This window comes from Carettochelys insculpta, chromosome 2 (assembly GCF_033958435.1).
Source record: "Carettochelys insculpta isolate YL-2023 chromosome 2, ASM3395843v1, whole genome shotgun sequence".
NCBI lineage: Eukaryota > Metazoa > Chordata > Testudines > Carettochelyidae > Carettochelys > Carettochelys insculpta.
In genome coordinates, this window is record NC_134138.1 from 146,721,752 (window position 1) to 146,746,737 (window position 24,986).

Genomic DNA, 24,986 nt, shown 5'->3' on the forward strand with positions numbered 1-24,986 from the left:
TTATTTGTGCTCAATGCTATGGCAGCTCACTGTGATATGCTGCCCCCAGACTAAGTCATTCTGTAATGTCACAGGTGCCTTGGAAGCCCTACTTAGCTGTAGAGCCTGTCAGATTTCTACTAGGGAGATAAATGGCAGTCTTAGATCACGACTTTTAAAGATATTTTTATGATCTGCATGGTATCTGTCATGGAATTATGTTTTTGAAAAATTAACCTCAGAGCAGAAGAGGAGCTGACTGGTGAAAAAGAGAGAAAAAAATGCCAATGCTTCTCCGCTCTTGGCCATCTGGTACATTCTCTGAACATTCCATCTGTTCAGAGCATGTTCAAACCCCAGTTCAGTCTAAGATAGTCAAAAGAGCAGCCCTAACTCTCCGCTGTCCCCCCACTGTACTTATAGCTGGAAAATCACTAGAAAGCCCCTTATCCCGACACACACCCACACACACATCCTCCCACACCACACGTGTGCTTCCTCCTAGCTACTTCTGAACTGACCCAAACTTCACCACATGGCTGGGGCTGCTGAAAAGCAGCAGTGCACAGGCATCTCTGGGACTACTGTCAACATACCTCACGCTGGTGCTGTTCATCTTAGCTACGTCTACACTATAGCGCACTTTTGAAAGGTGATTATCCAGAAGATACCCTCTGGAACATCGTCTTCTGAAAGAGCGCGTCAACACACAACAAAAGTGGATCGTCCTTTCAATCCGCTCTTTCAGAAGACTGGCCTGCTGGTTCGAAAGAGAGCATCCATGCAGCACTGGGCGCCCTTTTGACAGAACAGGCCAGGAAATGCCCCAGATGGAGTCACATGGCTGCCAAGCCCTTCCAGGGCCACAGCCAGCTGTTCTCTTAAAGAGCCCCTCCCCAACAACCTCGCCTTGCACACACCGAGGCCTGAAGAGCTGCCACAAGCCCCGCAGAGCCGGTGCATGGACTGGATGGCTTTAGCATAGCCTGATGGACCAACAATAGCAACTCATGGTGGCCATCACGAATGCCAACGTCATCCTGCTGGCCATGGCAGTCGTGGCCACCCTCAACCTCCTCCTGGGGGTAAGACCCCCTGCCAGGGCCATTTAACTCCCCCCCCATCCCAGGACCCTGCTGGCATGCCGCCGGGATGTCACGGTGACTCTGGAGCCACCCCAGTAGCTCCAATTGGTGGGAGCGGCTGATGATGGGGGAGTGGGACAACACCAGGTGGCTGCAGAACTTTAGAATGAGGAAGCAGAACTTCCTGGAGCTTTGCTAGTGGCTTGTCCCCACCCTCAGACATCAGGATGCGACCTGCCCTCCTCCTTGAAAAGAAGGTCGCCATAGCCATCTGGAAGCTGGCCACCCCAGACAGCTATTGCTTCATCAGACACCAGTTCAGGGTGGGGAAGGCCACCATCAGAGCTGCCCTCGTGGAGGTAAGGCATGCTCAGGTCACATACCCACCAGGAAAGGGGGCTCCCGGGAAAGGGGGACCATCGGACACTGGGGGCTGGGAGTGGGTACTATAGTTAACTGGGGGGTTAAAAATGGGGGAGCACCTAAATTGGGGGGCATGGGTGAGCACCTCAACCAGGTGGGCATTAGCCCAAGGCAGGAATGGAGGGCCTGGAGCTACGCCAGCCCTGGGATCCCCTCCAACCCTTAGTTCAGGGTCTACAGCGAGGCTGGCACGGGGCAGGGAGGATGGGGAGGTAGGGCTGTGAGAGGGCCTCAGAGGGGTTGGGCTCAGAAGGAGGAAAGGTAGGGCAGAGCTGGGAGGGCAGCTGGGGGGAAGCTGAGCCAGGAGCTCCTAGAGGGTGGCTGCCACATCTCTCAGGGTCCCCAACAGTTCCCCCAGGCCATCTGCCACCAGACCAGGTCTTCCTCCTCCAGCCGGAGGCACCATTTGGCCACCTCTGCCTGGCATCGGACAGCGGCAATGTGGAAGACATTATCCATGGATCACCTCCACCTTGGTCTGCCCTGGTGCTGGTGGGGGGTGCTCGTCCCTGTCCCTGTCCTCCACCTTGAGTGGGCTATCCAGTGTGACTGAGGGAGTGGGGGTCCCCAGCCCTCTGATGGCACAGCTGTAGGGATGGAAAGGAAGAGATTGACAGTACCTCCCAGCTCGCCACAGCAGCCCCACACCCCCATCCAATGGCAGGGCAGCCATGGGGGATCCTGGGCACTGATGGGATCCCCACCACTGTGGGACCAGCCCTGTAAGAGGCCCAGCCCAGCCCAGCCCACCCCCTCCCCATGCAAGCAGCTTGTGGTGCTATCCATGGGAATGGGTACTAAGTATTGCCAACAGCTGGTACAGCAAGCAGGGAGCCACGGCCAGCTGGGCTGTGTCCAGCTTAGGTCCACTGGGCATGCGGGTGGCCCACTGGCAGCTGTAGTGCCCCTGCGCAGCAAGCTGAGGTGTGCGCCCTGCCAGGTACTTACCAGACGGTCCCTTGCTGAGGTCCAGTGATGTCTGGCTGGCTATCACCTGGCTGGACGACCATGAGGGGAGGTTGGTGACCAGTTCCCCCTCCTCACTGGACCAGTCTGTGGGCAGCTCCATGTTGGGCAGGGTGGTGCTGCCTGGGGATCCAACCTCCTCCACTTCCCCTGGGTGTGGTTTGTCTGCCCACAGTGTCCAGGATGGTGTATGGGGGAGGAGCTGTAACTGGGCTCGGAGCTCCTGGTAGAAGGGGCAGGACACAGGCCCTGACCCTGAGTGGCTGGCAGAGTCGCAGGCCCAGGTATAGCCCTGCCACAACCCTGTGAACTTGCTCCTCACTTGGTCATGGGCATGGGCAGGGTGTCCCTGGGTGGCCAGCCCAGTGGTGAGCCAGGAGAAGGTAGCCACATTACAGCATTTGTTTGCCCTCCCCCCCATCTCCTGGCAGACCTCCTCTTCTGCCCAGAGGCCCAGGAGGTCCCTGAGTTCTAGCTCCATCCAGAAGGGATCCCATTGTTTGGAGCCTATGCAGGCCCCTGCAAACTCTGCGAGGGCTCTGAGGGGAAGCCCTGGAGCTCCTGCGGTGGCTGGCTGTGGGCCATTGCTGGAGATCAGTGTTCTGGGGGTGGCTGTGAGGGCATGCTGGCTGCAGGTCATGGCTGTGCTGCTCACACAATTGGCTCTTTGCCATGGAGTTTTTGGGTCCCTGAGTCTTTAAACACAGCCAGACGCAGGGAGCATAGAGCCCCAGTGCCACTAGCCAGGGCATCTCAGTGCGCCAGCTGGCTGGTGCCATGGAGGACTCTTCTTTCAAAAGAGCAGATGTTTTCTTTCAAAAGACTCTTTCGAAAGGAGCCACTCTTCTTGCCCCAGGATTGGAGGAGCACTTTCGAAAGTGGTCCTGCATTCTTTTGATTTCCTTTTGAAAGGGCACATTTTGTGTGTAGACACTCTGCGAGCTCTTCTGAAGTGCCCCGTTTTTGATTTTCCTTCTGAAAGACTATGCTAGAGCAGACACAGCTAAGTCACAAGAATCCATTCCTTCCACAGGCAAAGTCAAAACCAAAATACAAAACCAAGTCTTCTACCCCACTCTCTTACCAGCGTGGCCCTTCCCCTCGAGGTCTGTTATTTTCCACAGTCTGTAGCTTTTCTTCTGAACTCAACATCTAAGTTTTGAAGGCTCCAGCTGCTCCCTTTCTCTGCTTGTTGATAAGGGTGATTGTACCAAATCACAAGGTAGCACCATAGAGGGAACCCATGTTCATCTTCCATTATGGTTTCCAGTCCCATGACCTTAAATAATTGGGCAGTATGTCCTGAGTAGTCAGGGTTTCCTATATGATCAGTCTGTCCTCTTCCCCAGCTATTTGCTGGCCTTTGGTGGCACATCCTCTCCCACAAATGGTCTCCCTGAGATTCTCTCTTTAATAGCCACAGATTAGCCTTATATCCTCCAGCAGGCCGGGTTTAGTCATACACTGCCAGCATATAAGCCTTGGTGTCGTTCCCTGCACCTGGAGGGTGAGCTGAACCTAGCACAGATGCACCAGGCTTCAGCTCCCTTAAAAGGCCATTGCATCCTGTTCCAGAGAAGACTAGGAGAAAGAAAGAGAGTTATGGGAGGAGGGTGAATCACAAAATAATTAATACAGTAATAAATACATTTAAGAAACCTGCCTTCTGCTGTGAACAGACTACAAGTTGAAACCAGAGGTGAAATTAAACCAGCGAAGTAGCCAGGGGATATTATTCCCTTAGCTGTAATTAAATAATAAAATAATGGAGATAGATAGGATTGTAGGAAAATTCCCTTTATGGCAAAAGCTGAAGAGTAAGCTACAGCACCCAACTTAAAAAATATTTGTATAACTTACTATGTATAGCTTAAAATACATAATTAAATTCACAGCATAAGGAAATAATTGCAAACTCACAAAACACAAAAAGCCCTGTTTTTTTCTTTCTCCACAGACTCTAAAAATGCCACGCTTAATATTTTCCTTTCCACACTGGAAATTCCAAGCCCAACGATTTTACCACCATTACTTTAAAGGAAGCACGAATCTCACACAGCATGAAATGTGACCCTTGTCTCCTGTTTCTTCTGAGCATCATCAATCATCTTCCTTTTATGTCCTGGTTCCGGTGAAGTTACTGTTTTGAAACATCTGAATTCACTTTACATTTACAATAAAATTAGATGTTTTCTGATGTTTTCTTTCTGATTCATTAGCTAAATAGAAAAACAGCTGCCTTAATGTGTTCTCTTCTTTCATGTTGACTCTGATATAACATTATCCCTTTAGTAAGACTCTTAACTCAGCTCAACAACCATTTTTTTAAAGCCAACCCTCCCCTTCTCCTCCAATAAGGATAGTGATTTTGAAGAGATGTAAGACAGACTGAGACCAAAGTCCTCTATTTAGCCACAGAAGTGGCTCAGTGAAATGGTTCATTACCTGAGCAGGTTCATAACATTGCCATGGAAATTAGTATTATGAAAAATTGCTTTAGAATTTCACTATAGGATGATATTAAAAAGGGGAAAATAAGTGAAGGAATAGTGCGTTTGCTTTGTTAGCATTCACTCATTGATGGTTTGTCAAATATGACTAGACAAACAAATTGTGAATGAAGTAAACAAACAAACAAACAAAAAAAAAGACACCCAAGCAGTTGAGCATCAATGGGTAAAATTGTGACCACTTTTTGGGATGAGTCATTAATTCTATCTCCATGCAGGTTCACTGTTGGTTTATGCTCATATGGTTAGGGATGGTTAAAAGATAGGACACAAAGAGTGGGAACAAATAGTAAGCTTTCACAATGGTGAGGAGAGTGTCCCAAGAATCTTTTGGAGATCAGTGCTCTTCATCGTGTTATTAAATGAAAAAAGATTAAACATTTGCAGATTAAACAAAATTACTTGAAATAGTTAATTCCAATATGACAACAAAGAGTTACAAAGGGGTTTCAGTAACCTGGGTGGCAGAAGGTAATAAAAAAGTAGATGAAATCCTATGTTTATAAGTAAAAACTAATGCATATTGAAAGAAATAATTTCATAGAAAATGATGGTGTCTAAATTAGCTGCTACCTCTCTACAAAAACCATGTAGTCATCATGAATAATTTTCTGGAAACATCCACTCAATGTGTAAGGGTAGTGAAAAAAAAGCTAGCAATGTTAGAAACCATTTGGAAAAGACAGGCAATATCATAATGTCATCATATTAATCCATGGCATGGCACATCTTGAATATTCGGTGCAGTTCTGGTCACCCCATCTCAAAAAGATAGCTTATAATTGGAAAAGGCATAGTAAAGGGCTACTAAATGATTAGTGTCATGGAACACCTCCCCCATGAGGGAAGGTTTAAAAGATTTTACAACTCTGCTTAGAAAAAAGATGATGGGGATATGAAATTGATCTGTGAAATCATGAATGGTACGGGGAAAATGAATACCTAAGTATTGTTTACCCCTTCACAAATTTCAGGAACCAGCAGTCAACCAATAAAATTAACAGGCAAGAATTATAAAATAAACAAAAGAAAATACTTCTTCACACAAAGCACAGTCAACCTTTGGAACTCACTGCCAGGGGATGCTGTGGAGGCCACAAATATAGCTAGAATTCAAAAAAAGAACTAGAAAAGTTCATGGGTGATAGATCAAACAATAGCCAAGATAGTCAGAGATGCAACTCACTGGGTTTCTCCAGGGATGTGACTGGACGATGGAGGACAGATCACTCGAAATTTCCCTGTTCTATTCATTCCTTCTGAAGCACATAGTGTCAGAAGACAGGATATGAAGCTAAATGCAACACTGGTCTGACACAACTTGTCCCTTCTTATGTGCATGTGCTAACATTAAAGCTGTAATGCGAGCAGGAAGAAACATAGGTATAGTAATGAAAATAGGTTTGACTATGGGAGTGAGGACTAATAAAATTAATGGAGTCTGACAGTTAGCATAAGAATAGCATGAGTATTTGACCTAGAGTTCTAAGAATTAGTATATAGTAGGAATGACAAGTAATTAAAAATTAATCATGATTAATTGGGCAATTAAAATTGTGGTTAATCATGCAGTTAAATAATTATAGAAAACCACTTACTTAAATAGTTTTGGACGTTTTACATTTTAAAATATTTTATTTGAATGACAACAGAACACAAAGTGTGCAGTACTCACTTTATACGTATTTGTATTAGAAATTGTACGTTGTAAAAATTAAGAAATACTATTTTTCAGTTCATCTAATAAACCTTCTGCAGCACCATCTCTATCATGAAAGTTGTACTCACCAATGTAGAATTATATATAAAATAACACCCTTTTCTCAAAAATAAAGCCATGTAAAACTTAGAGACTAGAAAGTGCATTCGGTACTACTTCTTGCATAGCTAATTATGTGAACAAATGAGTCTGTTTTCATTTACAGGAGATAATGCTGCCAGCTTCTTGTTTACAATGTCATCTGAAAATGAGAACAAGTATTTGTATGGCACTGTTGTAGCTGGCATTGTAAGACATTTACGTGCCAGATGCGCTAAAGATTCATATGTCCTTTCATGCTTCGACTACCATTCCAGAGGACATATGTACATGCTAGTGACAAGTTGTGCTAGATAATGATCCAAAGCCGGGGTGAGCAAACTTTTTACGTCAGCCCCGTCTTTTCATCTCTGCAACTATCAGGGCCCCCACAGCCTGTCTAATGTAATTGAAACCAATGGAAAATTCAGTTATGTTCCTATGAAAAAAAGCCTTCCAGCACATATGAGAAAATACATATGTACAATGTAAAAATTGTATTAATTGGTATAGAAAACATAAAAATACATACATAATAAAACATACATGAAACAGTAACATATTTCAACATTTTAATGAGATGGATGTGTCTGAGATATAGCAACCAACCCCAGAGAGGTTGCCCCCACTTTGTTCACCCCGATCCAAAGTGACATGGACTCGTGCATGTTCATTTTCATCCTCTGAATCAGATGCTACCATCAGAAGGTTGATTTTCATTTTTGGTGATTTGGGTTCTGTAGTTTCCACATCAGAGTTTAACCCTTCTATGGCTTCTGAAAACAGGCACCACACTTTGTCCTTCTCAGGTTTTGGAATGTACTGGAGATTCTTAAACTTTGAGTCAAGTGCTATAGCTATCATCAGAAATTTCATATCGGTGGTTTCTTTGCATTTTATCAAATCTGCTGTGAAAGTGTTCTTAAAATAAATAACGTGCTGAGTCACCTGAGACTGCTAGAACTGGAAATATATGACAGAACATGGATAAAACAGGATATATGCAATTCTCCTTGAAAGAATCCAGTCAGAAATTTAATTAATGTGATTTTTAATGAGTGTCATTAGCATGGAAGAATGTCCTCTGGAACAGTGACCAAAGCATGAAGAGGCATACAAATGTTCAGCATATCTGGCGTGTAAATATTTTGCAATACCAGCTACAAAGCGTCATGTGAATGCCCGTTCTTACTTTTGCATGACATTGTAAATAAAAAAGGGGAAGCATTATCTGTCATAAATATAAACAAACATTTCTCATGGTGATTGGCTCAACAAGAAGCAGAACCAAGTGGACTTGTAAGCTCTAAAGTTCTAGAATGCGGTTATGTAACAAAAAAGTCTACATTTGTGAGTTACATTTCCGTGATAAAGAGATTGCTCTACAGTACTTGTGTGAGGTAAATTGAAAAATACTATTTATTTTATCATTTTACAGTGCAAATATTTGTAAATTCAGTTTTGGGTAACACCCTCAATACTAAGCAGAGTTCTGACACCATTTACTCATACAACAAGCATATCGACATTTCATTACCCATCCATTCAAATACTAAAGTGAACCGTAAACCAAAATGAGACAAAATTGATCATTTTGGCAAAGTAAGTCTGTCTTCTGAACACCTAGGCAAAGTAGGTACAAATACAATGTGTTCCTGAAATATTTTCCCCCAAGGCATCACTAGATTTTATGAGAGAACTCATTCAAAGCCTAGTTATACAAGTATATAATCAGGAAGAGAGGATGGCAGAAACATGGAATGTCATTCCCACTTTTGGTGTTTCTCCACTTACTTTTCCCTTTTCCTCTGATACTTCTAATAATCTCTATTAGGTTGTGATCATTTTGCTATACTTACATTGCTTTCCTATGACTTCTGTTTTACTTGTGTGTATTAAGCCCCTAAATAAAGTTCTCACTTCTCAATGTATGGTTCACCAAACCCTTCTCCAAAATAAATTTGCTTAGCCACCCAAGTAAACAAAGATGTTATTAGTGATTTATGCATTTTATACTTTAAATTAATCAAAAGTTATGAGCCCATCTGGAGTGCCAATCCAGGTGCCAGCCAGGATGGTAGTTTAAATCTGGATATGTGTCTGCTGGAATTGAACAGAGACCACCAACTCATTTTACATAAGCCAGCAGATGGTCAAGTAATTCAGAAAAGAACAACCTGGGTTAGATTTGAAATAGTAGAAAATAGCAGAAGGCTCCATATCCCATTACCTATTCCTTTAGTCAAACAGCAAAAATATTCAATTTCCAAGCTAGCAGTAGATAGGACAGATATTTTATGCATCTCTAAACCCTGATTTATGAATTACAGTAGACCCCTGAGTTACGCATAGGTTGTGTTCCTGGGCAACCACACATAACTCAAATTTTGCGCAAGTCGAGAGGAGCCGGAAACCAGTTGGTTAGTTTCCTGGTTCCAGCGAGTGGTGGTTCCCAGCTCACCTCCAGTTGCAGAGCCAGGAAACTGACCAGCACAGCAGTGCTGGTTAGTTTCCCAGTCCCTGGGAGTGGCAGGGAGCTGTGAACCTGGTTCCCGACTCCCCTTCGCTTGCAGAGCCAGGAAACTGACCAGCTGGTGCATGGTGTGCACGGTGCTGGTCAGTTTCCTGGCTCTGCAAGGGGAGGGGAGCCCTTCCCAGCTGCACACCACTCACTGGACCCAGAAAACTAACCAGTGCAGTGCTGGTCAGTTTCCCAGCTCTGTTAAGTGGAGGGGAACCAGGAATCAGGCTGCTGCTTGGTTCTCAGCTTCCCACCACTCACTGGAGCCAGGATACTAACCTGAACAGTGCTGGTCAGTTTCCCAGCTCTGCAAGTGGAGGGGAGCTGAGAACCAGGCTGCCACCTGGTTCCCAGATCCCCTCCACTCATGATTTCAACCTGTTTTAATATAAAGAACACATAAGTCAAAATCGTGTATGTTGGTGGTCAACTGTGCTGTTAAAAAGAGTTGTAAGTGGTCACCCCAGGATCTATAGTTGCATGCTGCTCCAGATAGCCATTTCATGTTCCCAAATGTACAATATCACACTTTCAACTTTATCAGGCTCAGAAGGAACTTGCAGCTACCTCCGTTAGGGCTGGAGATGTTTATAATGGTGTTGTTATTGTTTAGATGACTGAGGTTTTCAAGACAGGAAAGAAACCTTATTGAATAAGGTTTCTGAAATATGACCAAACCAAAAGTATCTGAAAATAAGTTTGGCCTGAGGACTGTGAAACAAAAATTGAAATTGGTCTCAGTCCATTTCCTAGGTTGCAGCTGTGCTGCCGACAATACCACTTATTCACCACAATACCACTTAGTCACAAGAGAAAGAAAAACAAGTTGGGTTCAGTGGCTGAACCCCCATTGTTTAAACTTTTCACATAACAGACTTTGCATACCACTGATAAAAGGATAGGCTTTCCTTCCTGTCAGAGGTCCTCTTAAAAATGTGTCAGTTCAGAAACTTGTTTCACTCCATCATAATTTATAAAGTCTGCCCCTGCAATGTCCCTACTGCTATTAATAGAGTTACTCCAGATCCAAAGCAGTGTAATTAAAGGGAAAAACAATGGCTCAGTGGTAATTCTTTGACTTGTGAAGGTGATAGTGAAGCAGCTGATGTGAGTGAGCTAATCCATCAATTAAAGTCTAGATCACTTGGGTGGCCACTTAGGGGAGTTACAGGTGCCACCCACCAGATTAACATGTGTTTCTGTTGGTGGTGCACATTCATACATGCCTTGATGCACATAAAATGTATTGCTCCCCAGATGGACAAAATTAGAGGGAACATAGGTAGGTACTAAGAAGTTCCTGGGTCAAGCAGCTGTTGTTTCCAGGGGACAAATTTATGGCTGCTGAAGCAGCTACAACTCCATTAACTTCCATGGGATTGTACTTGCTTAGAACAAATCTGGCCACATTCATATACAGGTTTTTCATAATATTTGAGAAGTGCATCAGAAGATGTCCTAGTCCTTACCACATGCCTTTTTCTGTGTACTGTGTGATTATTATTCTTAGACTAAGTTCTGCCTAATGAACTATTTGTGACAGAATGTAGTTATTGCATGTTACCTGTCTCTCAGGTCTGAGGTATGAATCTACAGGCTGAGTGTCTGAGTATCTGATTATTTTCCCAACAACACAATAATCAGGCTGTGCTTTTTAAATGTACTTGAAGAAACACTGTCTCCTTATTAAAACTAGCCACATTTCAAAAAATCTAGATGTTTCCCCATTACTCAAATTAAAGACTCAAGAACATGGGAGTTGCCATTTCTAACAGTCTGACATGCAGTAAATGGCTATATAAAAATCTTGGTTAATAATTTAGCTAGAATACTCCCTCACTAATGCAGAATTTGTTATGGCTAGGATTCACTACAGGTTTGTTTTCTGCCTTCAGTTACGAAGTTGAGTTTACCAGAGTTGCATCAGTTAACTGAAGATCAGATTCTGCCCTTCTTTTCTAACTTGATGAGCAGCTCTTTATATCCATAAGTGGAAGTTTATAAACCTTACAAAGGACGATTGTCAGTATTTTGGTGCCTAAAGCCAACTGGAGATGCATATTGCAGTCACATACCCAAACAAAGTATTTTGCCTGCTAGGATCTATTACTGCATTTTTAACATCAAATTTAAAATTGCAAAGAGGGAACCAACAGCTTCTTTTTGGGAATAGTGTGGTTTGCTGTGGCACAAATTATTGAAAGTTTTCCTTTGTGATGGTCACCTCGCTGTTTGTGGACACACAAGAGAATAAATTGAATTTCTGACAGAAACTCATCAGTCCAGCAGTGAAAATTGCCTACTTGGCAGTGCCGGTGTCTATCCTCCCACTTCTTAAATAATGTAGTTAGTCAGCAGCATAAGGACTTCCCGAGTTTTAAAATTATTATTTACTCAATGTGATGGTAATGTAATGATAGGTCTTTGCTTTTGGTCATTGTGTTCTAGATTGTATCAAGAGCTCTACAGCTGCGTCTACACGTGCACGCTACTTCGAAGTAGCGGCAGTAACTTCGAAATAGCGCCCGTCACGTCTACACGTGTTGGGCGCTATTTCGAAGTTGAAATCGACGTTAGGCGGCGAGACGTCGAAGTCGCTAACCCCATGAGGGGATGGGAATAGCGCCCTACTTCGACGTTCAACATCGAAGTAGGGACGTGTAGACGATCCGCGTCCCGCAACATCGAAATAGCGGGGTCCTCCATGGCGGCCATCAGCTGGGGGGTTGAGAGATACTCTCTCTCCAGCCCTTGCGGGGCTCTGTGGTCACCGTGGGCAGCAGCCCTTAGCCCAGGGCTTCTGGCTGCTGCTGCTGCAGCTGGGGGTCCGTGCTGCATATACAGGGTCTGCAACTAGTTGTTGGCTCTGTGTATCTTGCACTGTTTAATGAAAGTGTGTCTGGGAGGGGCCCTTTAAGGGAGCGACTTGCTGTTGAGTCCGCCCCGTGACCCTGTCTGCAGCTGTGCCTGGCTCCCTTATTTCGATGTGTGCTACTTTGGCGTGTAGACGTTCCCTCGCTGTGCCTATTTCGATGTTGGGCTGAGCAACGTCGAAGTTGAACATCGACGTTGCCAGCCCTGGAGGACGTGTAGACGTTATTCATCGAAATAGCCTATTTCGATGTTGCAACATCGAAATAAGCTATTTCGAAGTTGGGTGCACGTGTAGACGTAGCCTACATGGGAGGAAAATGGGAGTGGGAGGTCATTCCACCAAAGGAGAGCACTAGGAGGTTTCCTAGCACAGGGTGGTAGACTGCTTCTAGGAAATATTCAGCTACTATACACCCTATGAAGCACAGTTTACTCCCTTCAAACTACTCAGACAACTCGGTTAGTACCTGCTTAGGAGGAAACAGAGCTATGGCCCTGCCTCCTCCCAACTCCCCTCAGACCTGCCAACGGGGGGTTGGGGGGAAAGGAGGTAATTGCTTCAAGGCCAGTTAGCCTTGAGAGGTCCCTTTTCCAAAGTGCCGCTGTAGCAGTGTAGTAGGACTGTGGTGCGGAGTCCCAGAGCTCAGATCCATGGAGCTGCAGGGCAGGAGGGGAGCCTGGAAGTTGTAACCCTGTGAGTGGGCAGGGATGAGAGAAAACTGGGAAGATATGGAAGAACCTGAGCTCTGTGATAGAACCAGGCATGGGACTGCAAGGCGAGGGCGGAGGGGATGGAGGAACTTGCCTGGGATGGGAAAAGAGCAGAGAGGTGGGAGCAGAGGTAGGCAGGGATGGGTTGAAGAAAGGAACTGAGTGGGGAGGGAAGCACAGAACTGGGGCATAGGGGCAGAGAAGAGAAGGGGCTGAGCTGTGCAGAGTGTGCCTGGAGAGACACAGAAGGGAAGCAGCCGAGTGGGGCACAGGACTGCTGAAGAGCAGAGTTTTGACAGGGTGGCAGAGTGAGAAAGGAGGGTGGGAGAGGCACTTCTAGGCAGGTGGGGAATGAGGCTGAGATTGATCAGGGATGGTGCTCAGGGTTTTCCTGGGCAAGGGGTCGCTTGTGGCTCTCTCCAAGGAAGTGGGAGAGGGAACCCATTGATTTTGTTAACCTGGGGCCTGGAATTCCTGTCAGTGGGCCTGACTCCCCCATAGGAGGAAGCAATTGCTAAGATAACCCAAGTATATGACTGGATTTTCAATTGGCCCTGGCAAGGCCACATGAAGAGACAGTGGGGAGGAACGAAGACTCCCCATATTCAAAATTAGACTAGGGTAATCTGGGACTTTGGCAAACCACATCACTGGTTCTGGGGAGCTCTAAAGAGGAGGGTGAGAAACTGTTCTCAGTGGTGTCAGGTGGCAGAACAAGGAGTAATGGTCTGAAGTTGAAGAGGGAGAGGTGTAGGTTAGATATTAGGAAAAACTACTTCACCGGAAGGGTGGTGAAGCACTGGAATGCGTTGCCTAGAGAGCTGGTGGATTCTCCATCCCTCAAGGTTTTTAAGTCCCAGCTTGACAAGGTCCTGGCTGGGATGACTTGTTGGGGTTGATCCTGCTTGAAGCAAAGGGCTGGACTAGATGACCTCCTGAGGTCCCTTCCAGCCCTATGATTCTGTGATTCTATGTCCTATTACATGGCTTCGCCACCCCACCACCCTCATCCCCAAATGGAGAAGAGGTGCCAGGAGTACACCTCATCTCCCTCAGGAATAGCATCAACTCCCTCTCTTTTCCTTTTCCCTCCCATTTCTTTGGGAGCAAGAGAGGCACTGGCAGGCATTCCCTGCACCCATCCCCAGAGAGGCAGGAATTGCAGCATTTATTTCAATGACTAAATCTATTTCTTTGGTGGACAGGAGGGGCAGACCTGTTCCACTCTCCTAACACACAGACTTCACTGCTGGATGGAACTGATGGGGATTCCCAGAGCACCAATCTGGGAGTTAACAACCCACTGAGACAAATGGAAAAATTCATGTGTTTCTGACCTGTTCTCTCTAGCTATCTGTGAACTCAGCCAAGTGTCTGTATCATTTACACTAAGTTTATATTTTCAGGGCAGATTCTGAAGTCATACAAATTGTCCTATCTCCATTGACTTCACTGGCTATGTCTACACTAACCCCCCCTTTTGAAAGGGGGATGCTAATGAAACACTTCAGGATATGCTAATGAGGCACTGTGATGAATATGTAACACCTCATAGCATAATGGAGGCCATGGCACTTCGAAAGTGCCACTTTCAATTGTGCACGGCTCATCTCCATGGAGTCCTTTTATGAAGGACCTCGCACTCTTCAAAAATCCCCTAATTCCTATTTGGTTGTAGGAATAAGGGGATTTCAAAGTGTGCAGGGTGCTTTCGAAAAGGACCCCATGTAGCTGAGCTGCGTGCAATAGAAAGTGGCACTTTCAAAGTGCTGTGGCGGCCATTATTGTAATGAGGCGCTGCATATGCATTGCAGTGCCTCATTAGCATATCCCAAAGTCTTTCATTAGCATTGCCCTTTTGAAAGGTGGGTGCTAGTGTAGACACAGCCAGTGGCTTTTTTGACAATTTACACCAACCAAGGATAGGCTCCTGCAAATTTTTCGTCTGAAATATGAGGGCCAGTATCTTACTTTTCATATTAAAGTTCAGATTCCCCAGTAACCATGTAGCTTAAGGAACTCATGCTGTAAACTCAGGCATAGAATGAGCACACTTTAATCTGGTCCTGCTTATACCCTCACTCATGTACCCCACTCACTCTCATCCACATAAGGACCAAGCACAACCTGTACCAATACAAAAAGTTTTCATATAAAAACAGGCAGGGCTGGCTTCTTGCACTGTGCTGTTTTCAGAAAACGTTTCACTACTGCTTAAGATCTGTGGATGGAATTTTCAAAGAAACATAGAGGAATTAGTTGCCCAACTTCCAATGAGTTCCATCTTTATGTTAGCTCAGCACTTATGCTGCAACTGCTTACTTCTACTGGCTGTGTCTACACTACAAGATAAAATCCAATTTATCTATATCAGTTTTCTAATTCTGAAATTTATAAGTTCTATTTTGACCATCCTCACTTCACACAGCGCTCCCCACAAAGTCGAGTCATTGCTACCACACACATATTGTCTAACATCAACTGTTGCAGTAGTGCATTGTGGGAAGCTGTCCCACACTTCCCTCTTCCCCATAGCATTCTGGGTATGCTCGCTGGTCTTGACGTCATCTTCCCCCATTGCATCTTCATCATTCCCTTCTCCGTCCCCGAAACTATGTCAATCCCTGGAAATAATGCAGAGATCCTCAAAATCAGAAGAAAGAATTTTGGTTTCCCCCCACATTGCAATGCCAACAAGAGTGCAGCGATTGTGATTGTGTTCTCAACTGGCCATCCACTTGTCCCACTTCCCGTCATTGCGTGCATGTGATCCCTGAAATGAATGCAGGGGCCCGGACTGTTTTTTAAAGTGAGAAGGAAGAGGATAGGAAAGTGTAGGAAAAAAGAATATTTTATTTCCCCCTTCACTCTACTGGTGTTGGGGAGAGTCTTTGGCTTTCCCGTGCACTATAAGTCTTCCATGCAATGACTATGTTCTCAACTGGCCAGCCACTGAGTATCCCACTTCCCATCAGTGCATGTGATCCCCGATTATAAAGCATGGGCCCAAACTGTTTTGTAAAGTGAGAAGAAAGATGGTAGAAAAGTCTAGGAAAAAAGAATAGTCGGTTTCCCATCCCATTACATTGCCCTAGCAGGTGCAATGACTGTGTTCTCAACTGGCCGTCCACTTAGTGTCCCACCTCCTGCTATTGCATGCATGTGATCCCTGAAAACAATGCAGGGTTTTTAAAGTGAGGAGAGGATAGAAAAGTGCATGAAAAAAATAATTTTTGCCCACCCCACCCCACCACCACCGGCAGCAGCAAGCACCAGTATGGATGAAGGAGGAGGTGCAGTGGGGGGCCAGTTGAACTGGTCCTTCCCCAGCGGCAGCAAGCCCCTTAGCCACTGTGGAAGACCTTTTCCCTGGTGGTAGCAAGCCCCTGAGCCACCGGGGTAGACTTTTCCCCAACAGTAGCACAGCCCGGTATGGGTGTAAGAAGAGGGGTCAATAGTTCGGGGCCAGATGAGGTGGTCCTTCCCCATGGCGGCAGCAAAATCCCCAGTATCTTAACCACTGGAGAAGACTTCCCCACAGCGGTAACAAAGCCCCCAGTATCTGAACTGCTGGGGAGGCTTCCCCATGGCAACAGCAAAGCCCAGAATATCTTTCCCACCCTTGGAGCCCTAAATGCATGACTGGAAGCATGGTCAGCACCAAACAGCAGGCACATCCTTTTATTGGGTCGGGCTGGGGCTAACCAGGTGATGTACCTGAGAGTGGGAAAGACCCAGACTGTGTGGCGCCTGTGGGGGATGGAAGGGGTCCAGACACAAATGTTAACCGCTGAGAAGAAGTTTCTCGGCATGTCATGTAAGCACAACCCCCAGCACAGCCTTGTTGACGTGTGGTGTGGTAGGGCAGCAACTGACACCAGGCAGTGCAGAAAAAAATACCAAGTGTACAGACAGAGCTGGGAATTCCCTGCAGGGGCTATCTGATGGCTAGATGCACTCATAGCACTAATAGCATAGAAAGAAAGAAGCCATTTATCAGTATTTCACACTAACATGAGCCCACAGCTACAGGCTTGCTGCTCCTGCTTAGAAATTCACGGTCTTTCTGTTACTGGAGAGCAGTGGCCAGAGCCGAGCACTGAGAGGGGCATTGTGGGTTACATACGAGACACCTCTGGAGGCTAAAAAATTCATTTTTAAGACGTGGCGCTTCCACACTGGCCTTTATTTGACCTTCTGAATTTGAGCTTCACGCTACACCCGTCTTGTAACTGCGATTTTGTGATCTTGAGATTAGTGCACGCAAAATCGAGCTAATGGTCTTTACAATGAAGACAGTCACTTGGTAAACTTAAGCTAACTGAATTAAATTCAAATTTAGTGTACTGTAGATGCAGCCACTCTCAGTTCTTCAAGTGGCATTACAGATATAGCCAAAAAATGGACAACTTACAGGGCTTGTCTACACTTGCAAAACTGATGTTTCCACAATACTTATTTTCATGATATCCAGTTTCAACTGCAGCCTTTTCAAATTGATATCACCTCTCCTAAAGATGACTCCAAACAAATAGTGTCACTTATAAAATCGTAACCCCTAAATTTGTAAAAAAAACATGGTTTTAGCTGGATGACTGGCCAATGGAACAGGAATCACGCAGCTAGCAACATCTCGTAATTCCTTGAAATTTATGTGTTAATGATCATTAATCTATGTGTTGGCCAGACACTCTTCACACAGAAAATCATTCCTTTTTACTCTCAGGCTACATCTACATTACAGTGACCTGTCAACGGAAGTTACTGTTGGAAGAGGCCTTCCAGAAAAACTTCTGTCGACAGATGACGTCTACACGCAAAAGGAGATTGAAAGAGGAATCTGCTCTGTCATCAGAGACCTGCCGGACTGCCCAGCCACTCTCTCGACAGAATGGCCAACCAGAAGCTCCGCAAATACAGATGTCCAGTGAACAGGAACACCTGTCTGTCGACAGAGGGCCCCCCGGAGTGCCTACATGGTGTTTTTGTCAACAGAAACTGTTGACAAAGGTTATTCCTCATCACAGAGAGGCAGAATGCTGTCAGCAGAAGTGCTGAGTTTTGTCAACATACTGTTGACAAAACGCAATTTGTGTGTAGATGCCCCGTGAGTTTTGTTGACAAAACTCTCTAGTGTAGACGTAGCCTCAGAGTGGGTTTGTTCAAGGTACTCATATCTGCAACAGAGGCACTTTCTCCTTTTTGGATTTTGTTGCCAGGCAGCTCACATCCAAAGCTATCCTTAGTCATCACATACTGACAAATCTTCCAGTCCTGCTGCTGCTGATTTTGATGAATTAGCACTTTTGCCAGCTCTGGCAATAATATTAGCAGCAGAACCAAAATGGAAAGCCAATCTGCCTTTGCTTAATCATCTCTGAGAGACTGTCTGTACACACTATCTCCTCTGGACTTATGTGAAGGAGATGCCTATCTTAAGAAAAATGGCGGAAAGTACAATACTCATGTAGGTTTCTCATTTCTCTTTTCATTACCAGCTGTTTTTCATTTATTTATCAAAAGGTAAAAACATATTGTTACTGTTAGGGTGGGCTTTGTTAAGCTACAGACTTAACATAGAGCAACGAAGGGTCCTGTGGCACCTTATAGACTAACAGAAAAGTTTAGAGCATGCGCTTTCGTGAGTTAACTCACTTCTTCAGATGCTGACCAGCATCCAGACTAACACGGCTACCCCTCTGATACTAGACTTAACATAATTTCTGACTGATATATTTTGAGCCAGATGGATGAGTGGGATAACTTCATTCAGTGATGCTGTTTCAGCACAAACAATTATATATTCCTACAATATAAAAGAAGTGTTGGAGCACTGAATAGAATAAAAAACTGCCCCTTCCCCCAAAATCATTATAAGCGATACATGCAAGGATTGTCAGTTTCCATTCATGACATGCAAACTCTTAACTCACAGGATTCACAGTCAGTTCATAGCTTCATTACAATAAGAGTACACATGATCAACCAAAGACAGTATGTAAAGCCATGTAACCTGCAGATGTGACCTGAATCTAAAAATTATTTAAATAGCCTGCACCTCCAGCCACTGCTGTTGCTGCCAGTCACAGTGGTGGCAGTGGCCAGGAGCCCCGGGCCCTTTTGAATCACTAGGCCCCGAGGCAGTTCATAGAATCGTGGAATGATAGGGCTGGAAGGGACCTCAGGAGGTCATCTAGTCCAGCCCCCTGCTTCAAGAGGATCAACCCCCATGAAGTCATCTCAGCCAGGACCTTGTCAAGCTGGGACTTAAAAACCTTGAGGGATGGAGAATCCACCACCTCTCTAGGCAACACATTCCAATGCTTCACCACTCTCCTGGTGAAGTAGTTTTTCCTAATATCTAACCTACACCTCTCCCTCTTCAACTTCAGACCATTACCCCTTGTTCTGCCATCTGACATGACTGAGAACAGTTTCTCACCCTTCTCTTTAGAGCTCCCCTTCAGTAAGTTGAAGGCTGCTATTAAATCACCCCTAAGTCTTCTCTTCTGTAAACCAAACAAGCCCAAATCCCTCAGCCTCTCCTCGTAGGTCTTGTGCTCCAGCCCCTTAATCATTTTTGTTGCCCTCTGCTGAACCTGCTCCAACAAATCCACATCCTTTTTACACTGGGGGGCCCAAAACTGGACACAGTATTCCAGATGTGGCCTCACCAGTGCTGAATAGAGGGGAACAACCACTTCTCTAGATCTGCTCGAAATGCTCCTCCTAATGCACCCCAGTTGCCCTCTCCCCACCGGCCAGCAGGCCTTGTACTAGGTTTTCATTACTGAGGTGACTTGTATTTGTTTTTCATTACATGTATTTATGAGATATGTTGTGCAAACTGACATCACAGACTTATAATTATGGGCAAAAAACCCATTAGTCCAATGGTTCTGGAGGCTAATGTAGCAGCCATGACTCCCACTTCAGCAGTCCCATGAGACATAAATAGCACTACCCACATGTACGAAGCATGCAAGATGCAGACCTCTAGAGAAAGCGACAAAATAGAAAAGCAGTGCAGTGACTAATAAAGCTGGTTTTTGCTTGTGATGTAGATGTGGAAGTAGGAAGCATCAGCAGCCTTCCAATTGATTTTGCAAAAATGAAGATCACATTTCATTCTTCAGTAAACTGACTCTCTGTCCTGAATGACAGTCTTCAGCTATCCCTGGACATCAGGATGATGTCTGCCAAGAAGGTTCACTGTTGGGTTTTTAAGTGGTGGAGGAACCCAGTTCATGCCCTGCAGATTTCCTCACAGAAGTGACAGGTGTAATCTTAGAGAAGATATAGCTGTTGTCTGGACTGGTGTGCCCTTTCTTTCTTTCTTTGTCACTTCTCTGTCTCACAAACACGTCTGTACTCAAAATGAGCTGTGTATGAGCTTGGTGTATGGTGTGGTGCAACTTGTTCCATGCCATGCTGAGTCCTCCCAGTTTGCTGGATTGATGTGTCTCCTTTTAAGATGTACTTTCAGTATGTCTGAAGCATAAGAACATAAGAACAGCCACATTGAGTCACACCAAAGATCCATCTAGACCAGTATCCTGTCTTTAGACAGCGGCCAATTCCAGCTGTCCCAGAAGAATGAACATCACAGGCAATCATTAAGTGATCCTTCCTCTGTCACCCAGTCCCGGATTCTGACAAACAAGCTAGAGACGCAATTCCCAGACCCTATCGGGGGGGCACGGGAGCCATTTGGCCTGGGCCCCAGGACACAAAGTGGCCTCAGATTTTGACATTTTTCTACCAAGTCATTTCCATTTATTATACACCTTGCACTTATAACAGAGGTAACAAAAGACGCTATATATGCCCACAAAACTTGTTTTAAATAATTGTAGAACCATGGGCCTTTGCCAGTTTTTCGGTCACATCCAAGTTTTCATCTGCATGACTGGAGTCTGCAGTAGCTTCTGTGACTAGTGATTCCACGTTACCAAACACTGTTTATAGTCTTTGCATAGGTTAGAGGTTTTGAAATTTGTAATTAATTCTTGTACTATAAAGTGATTTTTCTGGGTCTGAAGGTGTTTAACCTTTAAATTAGATGTTTACGTCTGCACAGATTTTCATATTGCTGCTTTTTTCTTATGTGTCTTCGTATACAATATCAGGCTCAGCTGTAAGCTACCACTTCCAGTTCTAATGATAAAATCTTTGTACCCACAAATGACATTTCCATGCCACTGCCTCAGAATGAGGAGGTCATTAATCAAGACACAGAAATTCTAAAAGTAGCAAAAGATGCAGAATCTATTTTCAGTGTAGAAACTGTGCAGGCAGAAAATGAGGACCTCAGAGATGCTGCGCAGCAAGAGCAAAGAATTTATGACTAGCACAGGACACAACGTAACAACAGTGACATCAGAACCTGATACATTAAGGTCTCAGAGTACGTGAACTCAGAGTACACAACCCTGCTCTTACGCGGCTGACCCCGATTCCTATAGTAAACCCTGGAAATGCACAATTTCCAGTTGCACTTAACTCACTCCCCCCCACCCTGGCTCAACCCTCCTCAGCTCCATGCAGCCCCAGCTCAGCTCCCCACCCCAAGCTCCGCTCACCACACATGCATAGCTCCAGTTCATCCCCTACCCTCTGCCCCAGTTTAAACCACCTGGGCTGGTTCAAACACCTCACATGCAGCCCAGTTCCATCCTCCCACCCCAGTTTAAACCGCCCGTGCAGGGCTCAGTTCAAGCCCCCCGGCACAGCTCCAGTTCAACACCCCACCCCTGGTTCAACCCCCCTGCCGGCTCACCACCCATGCCTGGCTCTAGCTCCGGCTCAACCCCCCACCTCCCCCCTGCAGCCCAGCTCACCACCCCTGCACACGGCTCTGGCTCACTGCATCCACGCACAGCTCTGGCTCAACTCCACCCCCACCCCCTGCAGCCCTAACCACCCCAGGCTTAGCCCCCCACCCTCCCACCTGCCTCCCATGGCCCCAACCCACACCGGGCATAACCTTCCCCATCTGCCCCCCTACACCAGGACTTACCTTTTTGCTGCTTCCCCAGCTGCAGAATGTGTGTTCTGCCAGGGAAAAGGCCAGACCCCCACTTACGCGAAATCCAGGCTATGCGAGAGGGTGTGGAACAGAACCTCCACATACTCTGATACCTTACTGTAGCAGACTTCTTGATAAGAACAATGTTACTCAAATGCAGTCATTTCTCTAAGTTACTTACTCCTGAGTGAAATAAACACAGAAACAGGAAACAACTCCTTGAGAGCATACGGAATGTCACTCTTTTTCTTTCTGAATGGAGATTGGCTGTGTTTGGTTCCAGTCAACATATTGGCGACCCTACAAATGGAAACTATCTTGGCATACTTGAGCTTCTGAGTAAGTATGACCCACCTTTATCAGGCCATGTTAACCATGTGCATGAATCACAAGAGAGCAGAAAACGCATGCAAGTCCATTATCTGTCTACCAGAATACAAAACAAGTTTATTGAGCAGTGTGGGACATGTGTGCAAACAACAATTCTTGACAAAATATGATATGTGAAGTACTTTTCAATTACTACTGATGCAAGTCCAGACTGTTCTCATAAAAAACAGATGACCTTGGTCATTCAATATGTTAAAAGTGTAAGATGTTCAAAGGTTTCAATTGAAGAATTATTCATTTTGTTTGATAATTTCATGAAAAAAAACTGGAAAAGAATTTGCCACTCATGTATTAGAAATTCTGGAAGGTTTCCAATTAAATTTTCAAGTCTTTACTGGCCAAGCCTGTGACAATGGATCTAACGTGGCTTGGAAGTACAATGGAGTAAAAACAGTCCTTTCTAAGAAAAACTGAATCTTCTCCAGTTGTGGCAAGCACACGCTAAATCTTCTTGGCATAGATTGCACTGACTGTTGCACAAAAGAAATTGCACACTTTGGAACAATCCAGCAATTGTACCACCTCTTCAGTAGCAGTCCTCAAATGTGGGAAATTCTGAAGCAGCATCTGCTTGTTTCCCTTTGTGGCATGTTGACAAGGAGAGGGGCAACATGATTTGATGGTGTTAAATGAGTTGCACAGCATTTGGATTCTGAGAAAGGCACTAAGTGAGTTTGAATCTCTTATTCTCACAGCACAAGCTCAGACTGAGCTTAAATCAATTCAGAAGTATAGACACAAACCGGAATGCATTTTAGTGTCCTCCATGTGGATGAAACTGCCAAAAATGATCCACAAAAATAATCTTGTAACTGAAGCACACAATGCTACACTAGATTTTGAGAGGGATAACATTGAATGACTTCTTAGAGATATTCAAAAGATTTGGGAACAAAGGGATGCAATCCTTTGGGAGCCCAAATCAGTAGCATAGGATATTGATCTTTCATCTGAGTTTTCCACCAATCGCAACCCAACACCTCAGTCTGATGGAGAAATGCACTATCGAGTCAATTTGTTTCGTTATTGTCTACTCCAACAAATCTGGTCTTATTCATCAGTTGAGTCACTGAGACAAAATTGTGCCTTTTTCATACTCCCTTGTACTCGCTTTCTTTTGGACTTCAGAGAACGAAGGGATGGCGATCTATATTTACTGGCTGAACCATTTCAAGAGTTTTTTTTATAAGATTGTCTTCCTGAAGCACGTACATTCCATCAACTTTAAATCGGACTGCAAGCCAAAAGAACCACTTTGACAAATATTCGGTCTCAGTCTGTGAACCGTATTTCCTAATAGCACAATTGCATTATGTAATTTTATCACTCTCCCTGCAACAGTGGCTTCAAGTGAATGTGCATTCAAGATGTTAAAATATGTAGGGTGCATCTACACTAGCCAGCTACTTCGAAGAAGCTGGCACAATGTCAAAATAGCACACGTCACATCTACACACGTCGTGCGCTATTTTGATGTTGAAATTGACATCAGGCAGCAAGACGTCAAAATCACTATTCTTATCCGAAAATGGGAATAGTGCCCTACTTCGACATTGAACATCAAAGTAGTGTGTGTGTAGACACTCCATGTCCCGCTACATTGAAATAGCGGAGTCCTCCATGGTGGCCATCAGCTGAGGGGTTGAGAGACGCTCTGTCCAGCCCCTGCAGGGCTCTATGGTCACCACGTGCAGCAGCCCTCAGCCCAGAGCTTCTGGCTGCTGCTGCTGCTGCTGCTACTGCTGGGGGTCCATGCTGTGTGCACGGGGTCTGCAACCGGTTGTTGGCTCTGCGGACCTCGTGCTGTGCAGGCCAAGTGTGTCGGGGAGGGGCCCTTTAAGGGAGTGGCTTCCTGTTGCCCCAGAAGGGCTAGTCCAGCCTGTGACCCCATCCGCAGGCTTTGCTGGCCCCTTATTTCGATGGAGAATGCTTGTGCGTGTGGACACTCCACATTTCCTTCTGGGGCAGCTCCTTTCGATGTTCCCCATTGCTACTTCAACGTTGAACGTCAACCACACCAGCCCCAGAGGACGTGTAGAAGATACACGTCGAAGTAGTCTATTTCGATGTTCTTCAAAATAGGCCACTTCGATGTAGTGTGCTAGTGTAGACGTAGACGTAAAGAACTACCGTCATTCTACAATGGGACAAGAGCATTTGAGTGGGCTCGCAATGATTAACATTAACAGTGACGTTGCATGTAACAAAGCCAGAATAGCATTCCTATAATGTAGACTTTTGCTAGCAGTGGAAACTCACCAAGTTACATGTTTAATGTACATGCTATTAGTATGACTTAATTGTTAATAACTAAATGGCTCAAGTGCTCATTTTCATATGGGGCAGGGGTGTTAGTATGACCCTATGGATCAGAAGTTAGATAAGTCAGGGGTCTGAGGGTGGAGCCTCTAAACTCAAAGTGGCCCAGGCATGTGGTCTTCTCTGAGAGGACCTGACCATTCCTACCCATTCTGGCTAATAGCCACTGATGGACCTACCCTCCATGACTTTACCTAGCTCTTTTTTCGAGTTGTGTTAAAGTCCTGGCCTTTGCAACATCCTTTGGAAAGGAATTCCACAGGTTGACTGTGTGTTGCATGATGAAATGCTCCCTTTTGTTTGTTTTAAACCTGCCATTAGTTTTATTTTGGCTGTGTCTACACGTGCCCCAAACTTCGAAATGGCCATGCAAATGGCCATT